Raw genomic sequence first — 16,822 nt, 5'->3', positions numbered from 1 at the left:
GCTTATTTGAGGTGTTTTGTCTCTGCTGATCAGGACGATTGGGTGACCTTCTTGCCGTTGGCTGAGTTTGCCCTTAATAATCGGGCTAGTTCCGCCACCTTGGTTTCGCCGTTTTTCTGCAACTCTGGTTTCCACCCTCGTTTTTCTTCGGGTCATGTGGAACCTTCTGACTGCCCTGGGGTGGATTCTGTGGTGGATAGGTTGCAGCGGATCTGGAATCTTGTGGTGGACAACTTGAAGTTGTCACAGGAGAGGGCTCAGCGCTTTGCCAACCGCCGCCGCGGTGTGGGTCCCTGACTACGTGTTGGGGATTTGGTGTGGCTTTCTTCCCGCTTTGTTCCTATGAAGGTTTCCTCTCCCAAATTTAAACCTCGTTTTATTGGTCCTTACAAGATATTGGAAATCCTTAATCCTGTATCCTTTCGCCTGGATCTTCCTGTGTCGTTTGCTATCCACAACGTGTTTCATAGGTCCTTGTTGCGGCGGTACGTTGTGCCTGTGGTTCCTTCTGCTGAGCCTCCTGCTCCGGTGTTGGTTGAGGGCGAGTTGGAGTACGTGGTGGAGAAGATCTTGGATTCTCGTCTCTCCAGGCGGAGGCTTCAGTACCTGGTCAAGTGGAAGGGCTATGGTCAGGAAGATAATTCCTGGGTGGTCGCCTCTGATGTTCATGCGGCCGATTTAGTTCGTGCCTTTCACGCCGCTCGTCCTGATCGCCCTGGTGGTCGTGGTGAGGGTTCGGTGACCCCTCACTAAGGGGGGGGGTACTGTTGTGATTTTGCTTTTTGCTCCCTCTAGTGGTCATTAGTGATTTGACTCTGGAGCTTCTGTCTTTTCCTATATCCTCACCTGGGCCGTTAGTTCAGGGGCGTTGCTATATAAGCTCCCTGGACCTTCAGTTCAATGCCTGGCATCATTGAAATCAGAGCTAATCTGTTGTGCTCTTGTCCTATGATCCTGGTTCCTGTATTTCAAGCTAAGTCTGCTTCCTTGCTTTTTGCTTTTGTTTTGTTTGGTATTTTTGTCCAGCTTGTTCCTATCTGTATCCTGACCTTTGCTGGAAGCTCTAGGGGGCTGGTGTTCTCCCCCCGGACCGTTAGACGGTTCGGGGGTTCTTGAATCTCCAGCGTGGATTTTTATAGGGTTTTTGTTGACCAGATAAATTATCTTGCTATATTCTGCTATTAGTAAGCTGGCCTCTCTTTGCTGAACCTGGTTCATTTCTGTGTTTGTCATTTCCTCTTACCTCACCGTTATTATTTGTGGGGGGCTTGTATCTTGCTTTGGGGTCCCTTTCTCTGGAGGCAAGAGAGGTCTTTGTTTTCTTCTCCTAGGGGTAGTTAGATTCTCTGGCTGGCGCGAGTCATCTAGCGATCACCGTAGGCATGATCCCCGGCTACTTCTAGTGTTGGCGTTAGGAGTAGCTATTTGGTCAACCCAGTTACCACAGCCCTATGAGCTGGATTTTTGAATCTCGCAGACTTACACGTTCCTCTGAGACCCTGTCCACTGGGGTCATAACAGGTTGCGCTTAGGGTTGCACTTAGGGTTGCACTTAGGGCTAGGGTTGCACTTAGGGCTAGGGATGCACTTAGGGCTAGGGTTGCACTTAGGGCTAGGGTTGCACTTAGGGCTAGGGTTAGAATTAGGGTTAGAATTAGGGTTAGGGTTGGAATTAGGGTTAGAATTAGGCTATGTGCACACGGTGCGGATTTGGCTGCAGATCCGCAGCGGATTGGTTGCTGCGGATTCGTATCAGTTTTCCATCACGTTTACAGTACCACGTAAACCTATGGAAAACCAAATCCGCTGTGCCCATGGTGCGGAAAATACAGCGCGGAAATGCTGTGTTATATTTTCCGCAGCATGTCAATTCTTTGTGCAATTCCGCAGCGTTTTACACCTGCTCCATAATAGGAATCCGCAAGTGAAATCCACACAAAAAACACTGGAAATCCGCGGTAAATCCGCAGGTAAAGCGCAGTGCGTTTTACCTGCAGATTTTTCAAAAACTGCGGAAAAATCCACACAAATCCGCAACGTGAGCACATAGCCTTAGGGTTAGGGTTGGAATTAGGGGTAAGACTAGGGTTAGGGGTGTGTTGGGGTTAGGGTTGTGGTTAGGGTTGGGATTAGAGTTAGGGGTGTGTTGGGGTTAGAATTGAGGGGTTTCCACTTTTTAGGCACATCAGGGGGTCTCCAAACGCTACACGGCGCCACCATTGATTCCAGCCAATCTTGCGTTGAAAAAGTAAAATGGTGCTCTCTCCCTTCCGAACCCCGACGTGTGCCCAAACAGTGGTTTACCCCCACATATGGGGTACCAGCGTACTTAGGAGAAACTGATCAACAACTTTTGGGGTCCAATTTCTCCTGTAACCCTTGGGAAAATAAAAAATTGCGGGCTAAAAAATTATTTTTGAGGAAAGAAAAATGATTTTTTATTTTCACGGCTCTGCGTTATAAACTTCTGTGAAGCACTTGGGGGTTCAAAGTGCTCACCACATATCTAGATAAGTTCCCTTGGGGGTTTAACTTCCAAAATGGGGTCACTTGTGGGGGGTTTCTACTGTTTAGGCACATCAGGGGCTCTGCAAACGCAACGTGACGCCCGCAGAGCATTCCATCAAAGTCTGCATTTCAAAACATCACTACTTCACTTCCAAGCCCCGGCATGTGCCCAAACAGTGGTTTACCCCCACATATGGGGTATCAGCATACTCAGGAGAAACTGGACAACAACTCTTGGGGTCAAATTTCTACGGTTACCCTTGGGAAATTAAAAAAATCAGGGCTAAAAAAATTTTTTTTGAGGAAAGAAAACTTATTTATTATTTTCACGGCTCTGCGTTATAAACTTCTGTGAAGCACTTAGGGGTTCAAAGTGCTCACCACACATCTAGATAAGTTCCTTTGGGGGTCTAGTTTCCAAAATGGGGTCACTTGTGGGGGGTTTCTACTGTTTAGGCACATCAGGGGCTCTGCAAACGCAACGTGACGCCCGCAGAGCATTCCATCAAAGTCTGCATTTCAAAACGTCACTACTTCCCTTCCGAACCCCGACGTGTGCCCAAACAGTGGTTTACCCCCCACATATGGGGTATCAGCGTACTCAGGAGAAACTGGACAACAACTATTGGGGTCAAATTTCCCCTGTTACCCTTTGGAAAATAAAAAATTCAGGGCTAAAAAAATTTTTTTGAGAAAAGAAAAATTATTTTTTATTTTCATGGCTCTGCGTTATAAACTTCTGTGAAGCACTTGGGGGTTCAAAGTGCTCACCACACATCTAGATTAGTTCCTTGGGAGGTTTAGTTTCCAAAATGGGGTCACTTATGGAGAAGCTCCAATGTTTAGGCACACAGGGGCTCTCCAAACGCGACATGGTGTCCGCTAATGATTGGAGCTAATTTTCCATTCAAAAAGCCAAATGGCGTGCCTTCCCTTCCAAGCCCTGCCGTGCACCCAAACAGTGGTTTACCCCCACATATGGGGTATCATCGTACTCAGGACAAACTGGACAACAACATTTGGGGTCCAATTTCTCCTGTTACCCTTGGGAAAATAAAAAATTCTGGGCTAAAAATCATTTTTGAGGAAAGAAAAATTATTTTTTATTTTCACGGCTCTGCGTTATAAACTTCTGTGAAGCACTTGTTGGTTTAAAGTGCTCACTATGCATCTAGATAAGTTCCTTGGGGGGTCTCCTTTCCAAAATGGGGTCACTTGTGGGGAATCTCCAATGTTTAGGCACACAGGGGCTCTCCAAACGCGACATGGTGTCCGCTAACGATGGAGATAATTTTTCATTCAAAAAGTCAAATGGCGCTCCTTCCCTTCCGAGGCTTACCATGTGCCCAAACAGTGGTTTACCCCCACATGTGAGGTATCAGTGTACTCAGGAGAAATTGCCCAACAAATTTTAGGATCCATTTTATCCTGTTGCCCATGTGAAAATTAAAAAATTGAGGCTAAAATAATTTTTTTGTGAAAAAAAAGTACTTTTTCATTTTTACGGATCAATTTGTGAAGCACCTGGGGGTTTAAAGTGCTCACTATGCATCTAGATAAGTTCCTTGGGGCGTCTAGTTTCCAAAATGGGGTCACTTGTGGGGGAGCTCTAATGTTTAGGCTCACGGGGGCTCTCCAAACGCGACATGGTGTCCGCTAAAGATTGGAGCCAATTTTTCATTCAAAAAGTCAAGTGGCGCTCCTTCCCTTCCGAGTTCTGCCGTGCGCCCAAACAGTGGTTTACCCCCACATATGAGGTATCAGCGTACTCAGAACAAATTGGACAACAACTTTCGTGGTCCAGTTTCTCCTTTTACCCTTGGGAAAATAAAAAAATTGTTGCTAAAAGATCATTTTTGTGACTAAAAAGTTAAATGTTCATTTTTTCCTTCCATGTTGCTTCTGCTGCTGTGAAACACCTGAAGGATTGATAAACTTCTTGAATGTGGTTTTGAGCACCTTGAGGGGTGCAGTTTTTAGAATGGTGTCACTTTTGGGTATTTTCAGCCATATAGAACCCTCAAATGGTTTTGTAAATTTTGTTGTAAAAATGAGAAATCACTGGTCAAATTTTAACCCTTATAACTTCCTAGCAAAAAAAAATGTTGTTTCCAAAATTGTGCTGATGTAAAGTAGACATGTGGGAAATGTTATTTATTAACTATTTTGTGTCACATAACTCTCTGGTTTAGCAGAATAAAAATTCAAAATGTGAAAATTGCAAAATTTTCAAAATTTTCGCCAAATTTCCATTTTTTTCACAAATAAACGCAGAAATTATCGACCTAAATTTACCACTAACATGAAGCCCAATATGTCACGAAAAAACAATCTCAGAATCGCTGGGATCCGTTGAAGTGTTCCCGAGTTATTACATCATAAAGGGACACTGGTCAGAATTGCAAAAAACGGCAAGGTCATTAAGGCCAAAATAGGCTGGGTCATGAAGGGGTTAATTAGAATCACCTGGAAAACTAATTATCACATGTGTTTAAGATTGATTTGAGTGATTCATTGAGCCCTGAGACACAATACCATCCACGAGTTTATTTGAAAAACAAAACAATTAAATCTTTAAGACACTTAAATCCAATTTGCATAATAATTTGGAACACAGTGTAGTGTTTTTAGGTCTTTAGTCAGTTGCTTCTATGGTCACTGAAATACAATTATATACTGTACACTTCATAGGTTTTTAAACGTTTAGTGACAAATACATAACGTTTATGCAAAGTCGCAATATTTACAGCATTCACAATTATTTTTCAAGACTTCTGCAATTTGCCCTGGCATGATGAAAACCATCTTCTGGGCCAAATTCCAACAGATGATATCCCATTCTTGTCTAGTTAGTATTTGGAGATTATCACAATTACTGTGTTTTTGTTTGTCCACCCACTTTTTGAGGTTTGACCGCAGCTTCGCAATGGGATTGAGATCTGTTGAGTTTCTTAGACATGGACCCAAAATTCAATGTTTTGTTCACTGAGCTACTTAGTTATCAGTTTTGCCTTGTGAGATTTTGTTCTATCATACTGGCAACGGCATTGCTCTTCACCAAATTGCTCCTGGATGGTCTGGAGAAGTTGCTCTTGGAGGATGTTTAGATCCCATTCTTTAATGACAATGTTCTTAGGCAAAATTGTGAGTGAGCCCACTTCCTTGGATAAAAGCAACCCCACACATGAATTGCCTTAGTTTGCTTTGGCATGACTCAGGACTGCAGCCAGTGACTGGAGTACATTTTGATCATAATTGACACCACCTTTGTAGAGTAAATTATAATGAATTTGTTAGGTGCCCTTGGCCATGAAGCTAAAACTTCTATATAAACAGTTTCCAGATATGGCCGCAACTGTAGTAAAAAGGCCAAAAGATCAAGATTTTTGCAAAACTATAAGTTGCGCAAAAAAATTTGTGGCATTTCAAACAGTTTCATATGAGAATTTTGGCAAAAACTGTTTAGTGAGCAAGGACAACTGTATATAATATTTATTAGCAGTGGCTAGCATCGCAGAAATGGTCCTTGTGTCAGAATCTGAGCCCTCCGGAGCATTCTCCGGTCCTACTGTGTGCAAGTCCAGCACTGCATAAAAGCCATTACTGGCTTATGATTTGTTATTGTACCTTTACACATCAATGGAAAGCATGAACTTCTTTTATTGGCAACCATGGCGGTTCACAATAGTTTAACCTAGATTTCTAGCTGTACCGTTGTTTCATTTGCACCATCTGTTGTTTACTATCACTGTTTGTTCTTCATCAAAGAATTGCTGAATTTCGTACCTCTTACCATCTCCACAACCCAGTAAACTTTTCAGAGTTTTTCAACTCTGTCACAAAACAGATCAGATACTTCATTTGTCCAAATTTCTGCTGACACTAAATATACAGTACTGAAACACTAACTTGCTACATGCAAAATATTTTCCATTAAAATTGAACTGTACTTTGAAGCCAGATATTGCATTGTGAACTTTCTTCAAATTTGTTCTAGTGCTTTTTTATAGCTGTGTTTGAGTCAATGTGTGTTACATGCACTTACCACGACAGATTAGAATTTGCGTAGGATAACCTAACATATTTTATAATAGTTTTGCTTTTGTCTTTTTTGGATCAGCCAAGGCTAAAAACAATAGAACTTGAAGGACAAATGTGTGATCTATTTCCATCCTAACTATACCGCATTGGAGCCAAGCCTCACCATAGTAGTCTTGTAGTTCCCACTCGTTACTTTCCAAAAGAGGTTATATGATATTAAACAGCAAGCATGTGGGTGGTTTGAGAGAATTTTGTAGCAGAATTAGTATTTAAGTGAAGCGATGGCCGGGGGACCACCACAGTGCAGGAAGACTACTGTACACAAGATGAGGTGCAAACAACAAAGGGTAGATTTATCGGAAGGCAAGGAATGAAGTGGATGAGGAAGATGCAAACAGGGGTATGCAATGGCAAAAGATAATTTACAAGAGTTATATTCTTTAGCTTGTCCGTAAAATAGCACGGTGCTTCAACTGTTACAGACTCAATATATGTTACACAAGTAAATGCAAACAATAAACAAATAATGATGCTACTTTACGTATAAACTCCCTGGCCTCTACTAAGCAGGCCACACGGCTGCCGTGTTCTGACTACTGAAGCCTACACTAGGCCCTGACATGTGCACAAAACAGGAACAAACTCACGGTGATGTTGGAGACTCAGATCCAGTCCCGGGGCGCCCCAGCAGTCTAGTACGGTGGCGCACGGCTCTCTGCCAGCTCCGTGAAACGTGGTCTTCTCTTTGCTTCTGGGTCCTGGAGGTGCTCCTGGAAACTGTAAATCCCTTTCTCGGTATCTTCGTGGCTCCTCGAACTAACACAGGACAGCCACCCTCGCTGCACCCAGAAAAGTCTGTCAAATCTCACAACTGTGAACACTTATTACTTACGTCTCTCGCACATTTGCATCCTCAATTCAGGCAAGAAGTTCATGTGTCCTATATGGGGAGAGGGGAGTAAGCCATTGTCCTCTGGAAGCCACTTATCTCCCATGGAAGTTTGAAAGGATTTGTCAGGTTTGGCTGCCATTAATCTAGTGTGTATGGCTAGCATTATTCCAGACAGTAGTGTTTAGCAGCTTATGGTGCAGATTGGTGTGTGGCAGGACCCCACCCAGCCACGGACGATTTTGAAAGTCATTGTCCTGCTGCAGGTGACCAAAATTTTGGCGACATACCCAGCTCCACTGTGTGGTCACATTTTTAGTTCTTTTCCCTTTCCCAGTGACAATACTTTTTACTGCCTATTGTCTTATAATAAGTCACCTGTTGGCCTGTTATCTTCTGAAAACTCCTATGACTTAAGAGAGATTAAGATAATAATGTCAGTTGAGGAATTGCTATTTATGCACTTCTCTAATCTAGCCAAGAAATTTGGCTCCAATAGTAGAGCTTAGAAAAACTGTACATGTCTGCAAATACTGTACAAACAAACATTGTGTAATTGTGACATTTTTTCCAAGCAAATAGAATTCTGTGTTTCGGGCACAATGGTCGGGTGCTATATATAGTGGTGTTCCCTATTTATCTAGTGCTGAAAAGTTCTTTTGTAGAAAACATGTTCTATGTCATTGATTGGTGGCACATGAAGGAAGTGATATTTCATTTATTAATTGTGGAAAAACAATTGTCTTCATTGTAAATCATGATGTCTGATTGTGTAACTGAGGATTATATAAGAGAACATTGTGTTACCTGCGGACTACCGCACCATAACCTGGGAATGCATTATTTACTGTATGTTCGCTTTCTATGTGCATTTATTTCATATAACAAGAAAATCAGGGATCACTTCAATATGATGATTGGAAAATTAGGTCTTAAATGTGGCCCATCTGCAGTGACAGACACAGTTTGTATTCCTATAGAACCCTTGAAAGAATAGTATTGGGGTGTGTTAGGACTGGCGGAACGAACCAAGTATAAGGTGAGATATTATTAGGTGCGTTCGCAGTCCAAGGTCCACCGTGCAGGTGAGAACCTGCTGCTAGCAAATGGCAGCGCTATATGGCGGTGGATGCAAACCCAGTTAAGTCACAGGGCCGTGATACCGCACAAAAGAGCACAAGCAAGGAGTCACCGAACTCAGTCCCTAGACTCGGGATTTGAGTCCGTCTAGACTACTTGCGCTCGACACTACTGGGTGTAAGAGGTAAGTAGAAATAATAGTTTTAAGCACAAGAGTGCGAACTGTGCTGTGCTGGCGGACGCCACTAACCACCCAGACATGGGCTAAGGAAGCGCTCTACTGGCGCTTGGCGCCACATTGGCGGTCACAGCAGAGGACGCTGTTTCGTGTGTTATCACGCTGAGAGTTTAGTCGGGCGTTAGATAGCAGCCATACACCATATGCGAACAGTCATTCAATAGGGATGGGATATTTAAGGACGACTTGCACTCATCAACACACACACGTATACAAATGTACACTAGCGCATGGCCATGCGGTCATGCGAACCCTTTATAGCTGCAGCATGTACAGGACCTTCCCAGAAGGACCAATTTGAGGCTGCCACAGAAGTTGAGCACCTTCAGGACCTTCCTGGAGGACCAATAGGATCTGCTGCAGTATCTGAGCATGTGACCCTCGATCTCCAACGGGAAATCTCGCCCTGGGCATGCTCAGAAGGGGAAAAGCAGGACTTAGTCCCAAAAGCGTCTGCTCGCCGCTGCCCAGCACTGGCTTCAATGGCAGAAGCTGGAAAAGCAGCAGTAACCCTATGCACAGAGTGAGACTGAGCCAAATGCTGGGACCGATATCTCCGCTGAGCAGGCTCCACTGCGGCAGAAGAAGAATGGGAGACCGCAGCAGAGACGGCCCAAAATCCCCCCTGTGCAGAGGCGGGAACTCGACTCCTAACATTACTCCCCCTCCTTGGACCTCGCCACGCTCGAAGGCAGCAATGAGCTGCGGAGCCTGAATATGCTCAGCAGGTTCCCAGGACCTGTCCTCAGGACCACAACCCTTCCAGTCCACCAGATAAAAATTTTTGCCACGTACTACCTTGCACCCCAGAATAGCATTCACCTCGTAATCGTCCGTAGACGAACCCGATGTCCCAGCAGATGACTCGGAAAACTGGGACATGTATACAGGCTTCTTAAGGGACACATGAAAGGTGTCAGTGATACCTAGGCGTGGCAGAAGGGCTAAACGGTAGACCACAGGGTTAACCTGTTCGAGGACCTTGAAAGGACCCAAGTAGTGAGGTGCAAACTTAGTGGACTCAACTCGCAGCCTGATGTTACGGGCGGAGAGTGACACTAAATCGCCAGGAGCAAAGGTCGGAGCGGGGCGCCGATGTGCATCGGCGGAGGACCTCATTCTCTCCTTGGAGGCCCGAATGGCATCCTGAGTGCGATCCCAAATGTCCCGTGCCTCCACAGCCCAGTCTGCCACCCTGGAGTCGGCGGAAGACACGGGCATGGGCACAGGTACCCGCGGATGCTGACCATAGTTAAGGAGGAATGGAGTCTGTCCAGTGGAGTCAGCTACAGTGTTGTTCAGTGCAAACTCTGCCCATGATAGCAAAGATGCCCAGTCATCCTGCCTGGCTGAGACAAAATGTCGCAGATATGTGACCAAGGTCTGGTTGGCCCTCTCTACCAACCCATTCATCTCGGGATGATATGCAGAAGAGAGATTTAACTCAATACTGAGAAGATGGCAAAGCTCTCTCCAGAACCGAGACGCAAACTGGGGACCCCGGTCACTGACAATTTTGTCCGGCATACCATGTAGGCGGAAGATGTGTTTTATAAACAACGCTGCCAAGGCCCGTGCAGAAGGTAGCCGTGGAAGCGGCACCAAGTGCACCATTTTAGAAAAATGATCGGTGATAACCCAAATGATGGTACAGCCACGAGACGTGGGCAAACCCACCACAAAGTCCATCCCGACCATCTCCCAGGGCATGTCTGCCACCGGCAGGGGATATAATAACCCAGCTGGCCATTGTCGAGGAGACTTATTTTTGGCGCAGGAGACACATGCCCGAATATAGTCTCCGACGTCACGGACCATATGTGGCCACCAGTACGTTCTCGCCAGCAGCTCAGATGTCCTCTTTGTCCCAAAGTGTCCACCCACTCTGGACAAATGAGCCCAAGAGAGAACTTCCGGTCGCAAATTAATGGGAACAAAAGTCTTGCCCGGAGGCACAGACTCTAGTGAAACCGGAACTATGGTTCTCATGCTCTCAGAATGGACAATAAGCCGAGGCTCCCCTTCCTCCTCCTCAGATGACACAACGGAGCGAGCGAGGGCGTCAGCACGAATGTTCTTCTCCCCGGCGAGATAATGGAGAGTGAAGTGGAACCGGGAGAAGAACAAGGACCATCTGGCCTGATGAGAATTCAGCCGCGAGCTGTACTTAAATAGACCAAATTTTTGTGGTCCGTGAAGACTTGGAAGGGAAAGCGAGCTCCCTCCAAAAGATGTCTCCACTCCGAAAAGGCCAACTTCATTGCTACCAACTCCCTATCCCCGATGGAATAATTCCTCTCCGCTGGTGTGAAGGTCTTGGAGAAGAAGAAGCAAGGATGCTTCCGACCCTGAGCATCCTTTTGGAAGAGGACTGCTCCAGCACCAACGGATGAGGCATCCACCTCCATTATGAATGGCTTATCAACATTGGGATGATGTAAGATGGGAGCGCTAGCAAAATGAGACTTAATAGAAGTGAAGGCCTTGAAGACCTCTTCAGACCACAATTTGGGATTTGCTCCCTTCTTGGTGAGGGCTACCAAGGGAGCTACCAAAGTTGAGAAGTGGGGAATGAACTGGCGATAGTAATTAATGAACCCCATAAAGCGCTGCACCGCTTTAAGAGAATGGGGTTCTTGCCAGTCCATCACAGCCTGTAGTTTGGCAGGATCTATAGCCAATCCCTGGGCGGAGATGATATAGCCCAGGAAAGGTAAAGACTCCTGCTCAAACACACACTTTTCCAACTTTGCATAAAGTGAATTTGCCCGTAAGAGATCGAAGACTCTGCCAACATCTCTCCGGTGGGAGTCCAATATCTGGAGAGAAGATTAGAATATCATCCATATAGACTACGACCGAGGTGGAGAGCATATCCCAGAAGATATCGTTGACAAAATCTTGGAAAACGGCTGGGGCATTACAGAGCCCGAAGGGCATCACCAGATACTCATAGTGCCCATCCCTGGTATTAAAAGCCGTTTTCCGTTCGTCCCCCTCACGGATGCGAATCAGGTTATAAGCACCCCGCAGATCTAGTTTGGTGAATACCCTTGCTCCCCTTAGCCTGTCAAAGAGCTCAGAAATCAGGGGCAACAGGTACTTATTTTTAATGGTGATGGCGTTAAGACCCCTGTAATCGATCCATGGACGTAATTCCCCATTCTTCTTCTGCACGAAGAAGAACCCCGCCCCTGCAGGTGACACTGACTTCCTAATGAACCCTCTTGCCAATTTCTCCTGGATGTATTGAGACATAGCCTCTGTCTCAGGGAGAGAGAGGGGATAGACCCGTCCCCGAGGAGGTTCAGCTCCAGGCATGAGATCAATAGGACAGTCATAAGGGCGATGAAGCGGAAGGGTCTCTGCAGCCTTTTTGGAGAAGACGTCTGCATAGCACCAATAGCACTTGGGAAGGGAAGAAAGATCTGTGGGTACCTCGGGAGTGGAAACCTGTACGCACTCTCTCACACATCTGCCCTTACAAGACTCACTCCAACCTAATATCCTCCCAGAAGTCCACTCAATATGTGGGGAGTGGAAACGGAGCCAGGGTATTCCCAGCAGAATCTCATCCATTCCCTCTGGAAGGACAAGAAGGGAAATAATCTCCTGGTGGGAAGGGGACATGGATAACGTGAAAGGGACAGTCTGGTGTGTGATTTGTAACGGAAGTGTCGACCCATTCACTACTCTAACAGTTACTGGTTTAGCGAGCATCACCAGAGGTATTGTGTGGCGCAGAGCAAAAGCAGAGGACATGAAATTTCCCTCTGCTCCTGAATCCACACAAAGCTCGACTGTAAGAGTGGATGAGCCTAACAGGATTGTCCCTTTAAAGGACAGCTTGGAGGAAAATGCCGCTGTGTCTAGTGAACCTCCTCCAATGGTTACTAGACGTGATCGTTTCCCGACCGCCGTGGACATTTATTAGCGTAATGTCCTAGTTGTTGGCAATTTTTACAAACCACGGGTACTCGAGCGGTCTGAGACTTAAGTCCCGCTCGAGAAACCTCCATGGCCTCATGGGAGTCGGACGCCAGAATAGGAGATTCTAGAGGTCTGGCGAAGGTGGGAGCCAGCCAAAATGTCTGCCTACACTGGATCCGCTCTAACCTCCGCTCGTTAAAACGGAGGTCGATGCGGGTAGATATTGAAATGAGCTCCTCCAGTGTGGCGGGAATCTCCCTTGTGGCCAAGGCGTCCTTCACATGGTCTGCCAGTCCTTTCCAGAACACCGGAATAAGGAATTTATCTGGCCATTCTAGCTCAGAGGCTAGAGTCCGGAATTGGACGGCAAACTGTCTGACCATGGACGAACCCTGAGTAATTGTCAACAATTGGAGCGCGGTATCGTGGGTGACACGAGGTCCCAAAAAGACCTGCCTCAGAGCATCCAGGAAGAGAAGAGCACTCTGTACCACACGATCATCACGCTCCCAAAGCGGCGTTGCCCACTCCAATGCCCTGCCCGACAAAAGAGATAAAATAAATCCCACTTTCGCCTGTTCTGTAGGGAAATGTGCCGCCAGGAGCTCAAGGTGTATGGAGCACTGGCTCACGAATCCCCGACATAGCTTACTGTCACCAGCAAACTTGTCTGGAAGCGGAAGATGGGATATAGTCGGAGCAGGGGTGGCAGCGGACAAACTGGCTGCAGCTACACTTGCAGCCTGAACAGCGACAGCAGTGACACCCACAGCTGAGGTTGTACACTCTAGAGCCGCCAACCTACCCTCCAGCTGCTGGATGTACCGCTGTAGACGCTGATCGTCCGCCATTTACTAGCCAGACTCTGGCGCTAGTGTTCGGTTAGGACTGGCGGAAAGCACCAAGTATAAGGTGAGATATTATTAGGTGCGTTCGCATTCCAGGGTCCACCATACAGGTGAGAACCTGCTGCTAGCAAATGGCAGTGCTATATAGCGGTGGAAGCAAACCCAGTTAAGTCAAAGGGCCGCGATACCGCACAAAAGAGCACAAGGAAGGAGTCACCGAACTCAGTCCCTAGACTCGGGATTTGAGTCCGTCTAGACTACTTGCGCTCGACACCGCTACTGGGTGTAAGAGGTAATTAGAAATAAAAGTTTTAAGCACAAGAGTGTGAACTGTGCCATGCTGGCGGACGCCACTAACCACCCAGACATGGGCTAAGGAAGCGCTCTACTGGCGCGTGGCGCCGCACTGGTGGTCACAGCAGAGGACGCTGTTTCGTGTGTTATCACGCTTAGAGTTTAGTCGGGCGCTAGATAATAGCAGCCATACTCCATATGCGAACAGTCATTCAATAGGGATGGGATATTTAAGGACGACTTGCACTCATTAACACACACTCGTATACAAATGTACACTAGCGCATGGCCGTGCGGTCATGCGAACCCTTTATAGCTGCAGCATGTACAGGACCTTCCCAGAAGGACCAATGGGAGGCTGTCACAGAAGTTGAGCACCTTCAGGACCTTCCTGGAGGACCAATGGGATCTGCTGCAGTATCTGAGCATGTGACCCTCGATCTCCAACGGGAGATCTCGCCCTGGGCATGCTCAGAAGGGGAAAAGCAGGACTTAGTCCCAAAAGCGTCTGCTCGCCGCTGTCCAGCACTGGCTTCAATGGCAGAAGCTGGAAAAGCAGCAGTAACCCTATGCACAGAGTGAGACTGAGCCAAACGCTGGGACCGACATCTCCGCTGAGCAGGCTCCACTGCAGCAGAAGAAGAATGGGAGACCGCAGCAGAGACAGCCCGAGATTCCCCCTGTGCAGAGGCGGGAACTCGGCCCCTAACAGGGGGGGGGGGCAAAAATGGATTGCAGCCTAACTAGTGATGAGTGAATATACTCAGAACTCGAGATTTCTCGAGCACGCTCAGGTGTCCTCCGAGTATTTGTAAGTACTCGGAGATTTAGTTTTCATCGCCTCAGCTGAATGATTTACATCTGTTAGCCAGCATAAGTACATGTGGGGATTCCCTAGCAACCAGGCAACCCCCTCATGTACTTATGTTGGCGAAAAGATGTAAATCATTCAGCTGCGGCGATGAAAACGAAATCTCCGAGCACTAAAAAATACTCGAAGGACACCCGAGCGTGCTCGAGTAATCTCGAGTACCAAGTATATTCGCTCATCACTAATCCTAACTAGTGATGAGCGAATATACTCCTTGCTTGGGTTTTCCCAAGCACGCTTGGGTGTCCTCCGAGTATTTGTTAGTGTTCGGAGATTAAGTTTTCATTGCGTCAACTGAATGATTTACAGCTACTAACGAGCTTGATTACATGTGGGAATTCCCTGGCAACCAGGCAACCCCCACATGTACTCAGCCTGGCTAATAGCTGTAAATCATTCAGCTGCCAGGATGAAAACTAAATCTCCGAGCACTAACAAATACTCGGAGGACACCGGAGCGTGCTCCGGAAAACCCAAGCAAGGAGTATATTCGCTCATCACTAATCCTAACTATTATGAAAAAACCCTCATTAAATAAAAATCTTTTCTTTCCCCCCCCCCCGGCTGTATTATAAAAGTTGCATTGTCAGTTGTATATTTTTCCCCAGACTTCAAACCAGTTTTACTACCTAACTAAAATGGGATGTCTGGAAATCATCTGTAACAGCGCCTGTAAAAGTTGCACTAATGTCCAAATTAGTTGAAGAAGGTATTTTTGTTTGGGGTTCTTAGGCTAGAGACACCTTTGACATGGAAAAAAATCCTTTTTTATATTAGGGATTACCTTTCATTAAGAAAATTGCATTAATTTTCATTCTGAAATCTTCCTTTTTTCATTCATTTGCAGACCTGATAGATCAGTTCCTCTTGTGTATGTCCAGTACGATGCTGTCTTCACTTACTTCTTGTATCAGCACATTCTTCTCTATAGATCATTTTGTCTGCCCTCCCTGAGACTGTAGATGGTTTCCCCCCTCTCCAGTACAGATACCTCCCCATTTCTAAGACCTCATTCAGGTGTCAGTGATTTTTCGTGTTACAAACAAACAGACCAATTTCCATCAGTGTGCCATTTCAGATTTTTATCAGTGTTTGGTCAGTGTGTAATCAGTTTTAGCATTAGAGTTTCATCAGGTTTTTTTTCGATTGCAAAGAAAATGCTTATGGAGGTTTCTCAACCTTCTTCTGTGAAAGTCAGTGAAAAACAGACAGCAATAGGAGGATGAAACTAGAATGGCGACTAAGTGCTGTCCAAGTTTTTCATTGACCCAAAGAGTTTAAATACTGAGTTTGATCCGTGTCAAGGATAATGGTAGACCAAACTTGACTTAGTAGCGAAGCTGGATGCCCTTTGTCTCAGCGAAAGAATTTGTGCATGATGCATAGTCCCGTCTGTGTATTTGACATCTGTCTTCACATTATGGCCTGATTCACATGTCCATTTTTTGCATATGAAGTCAGTGATTTTTATCCAATTTTCATTTTCCATCATATGTCCATTTTTATCATCTGTTCTTCTCACGTGTAGCTCATATCCATTAGATAGTAATATGGAAGGGGCACAGATCGTGTCTGTCACATTGACTTGAACTGGAGCAATATCAGACTTGTCCCCACATTTTTATTGTCTGACTAATGGTCCACAACATGAACAAGGACATGTGAACAGCCACATAGACTATAACAGATAATAATGTTCTATCCATGAAAAACAGACATCTGAACAAGTCCTAAGGGTTCGCTCACACTTGTGTATAGTCTCTCTTGCGAGTGAATTTGGCCAATTACACTAATGACACTGAGCTCAAACTCTCTCAGAGATTTATCTGAGTGTCATCTGAGTGTGATCCTATTCTCTCACGTGAGAGAATCACAGCACAGGTGTGAAGATGGAGAACTTAATGTCTCCATCTTCTCCATTGTCTCAGTGAGCGTACATCGCACTGCATAGACTTGTATGGGTGCACATGGTTCGATTATCGGAGGCACTCACAGCACACTGTGATTATTTTCTCATGCAGAATCGGCATGAGAAAAAAAATTGCCCCATAGTATAACATTGGTCTGAGTGCTATGCGATAAAACCTCAGAGAGCACTTGGCCGTCTTATAGCCAGTGTGAGT

General features: G+C 45.9%; 1 protein-coding gene across 1 annotated transcript in view; it reads left to right on the top strand.

Annotated features, from left to right (window-relative positions):
• The window catches only part of GCGR (glucagon receptor), a 172,020-nt gene that overhangs the window by 62,295 nt on the left and 92,903 nt on the right, over nucleotides 1-16,822 (top strand). The gene's annotated exons all lie outside the window — the stretch shown is intronic.

The sequence above is a fragment of the Ranitomeya variabilis genome, chromosome 4, assembly GCF_051348905.1.
Source record: "Ranitomeya variabilis isolate aRanVar5 chromosome 4, aRanVar5.hap1, whole genome shotgun sequence".
Classification (NCBI taxonomy): Eukaryota; Metazoa; Chordata; class Amphibia; order Anura; family Dendrobatidae; genus Ranitomeya; species Ranitomeya variabilis.
The sequence above is the reverse complement of the archived record's forward strand: the minus strand, read 5'-3'. Positions and strand labels throughout refer to the sequence as shown.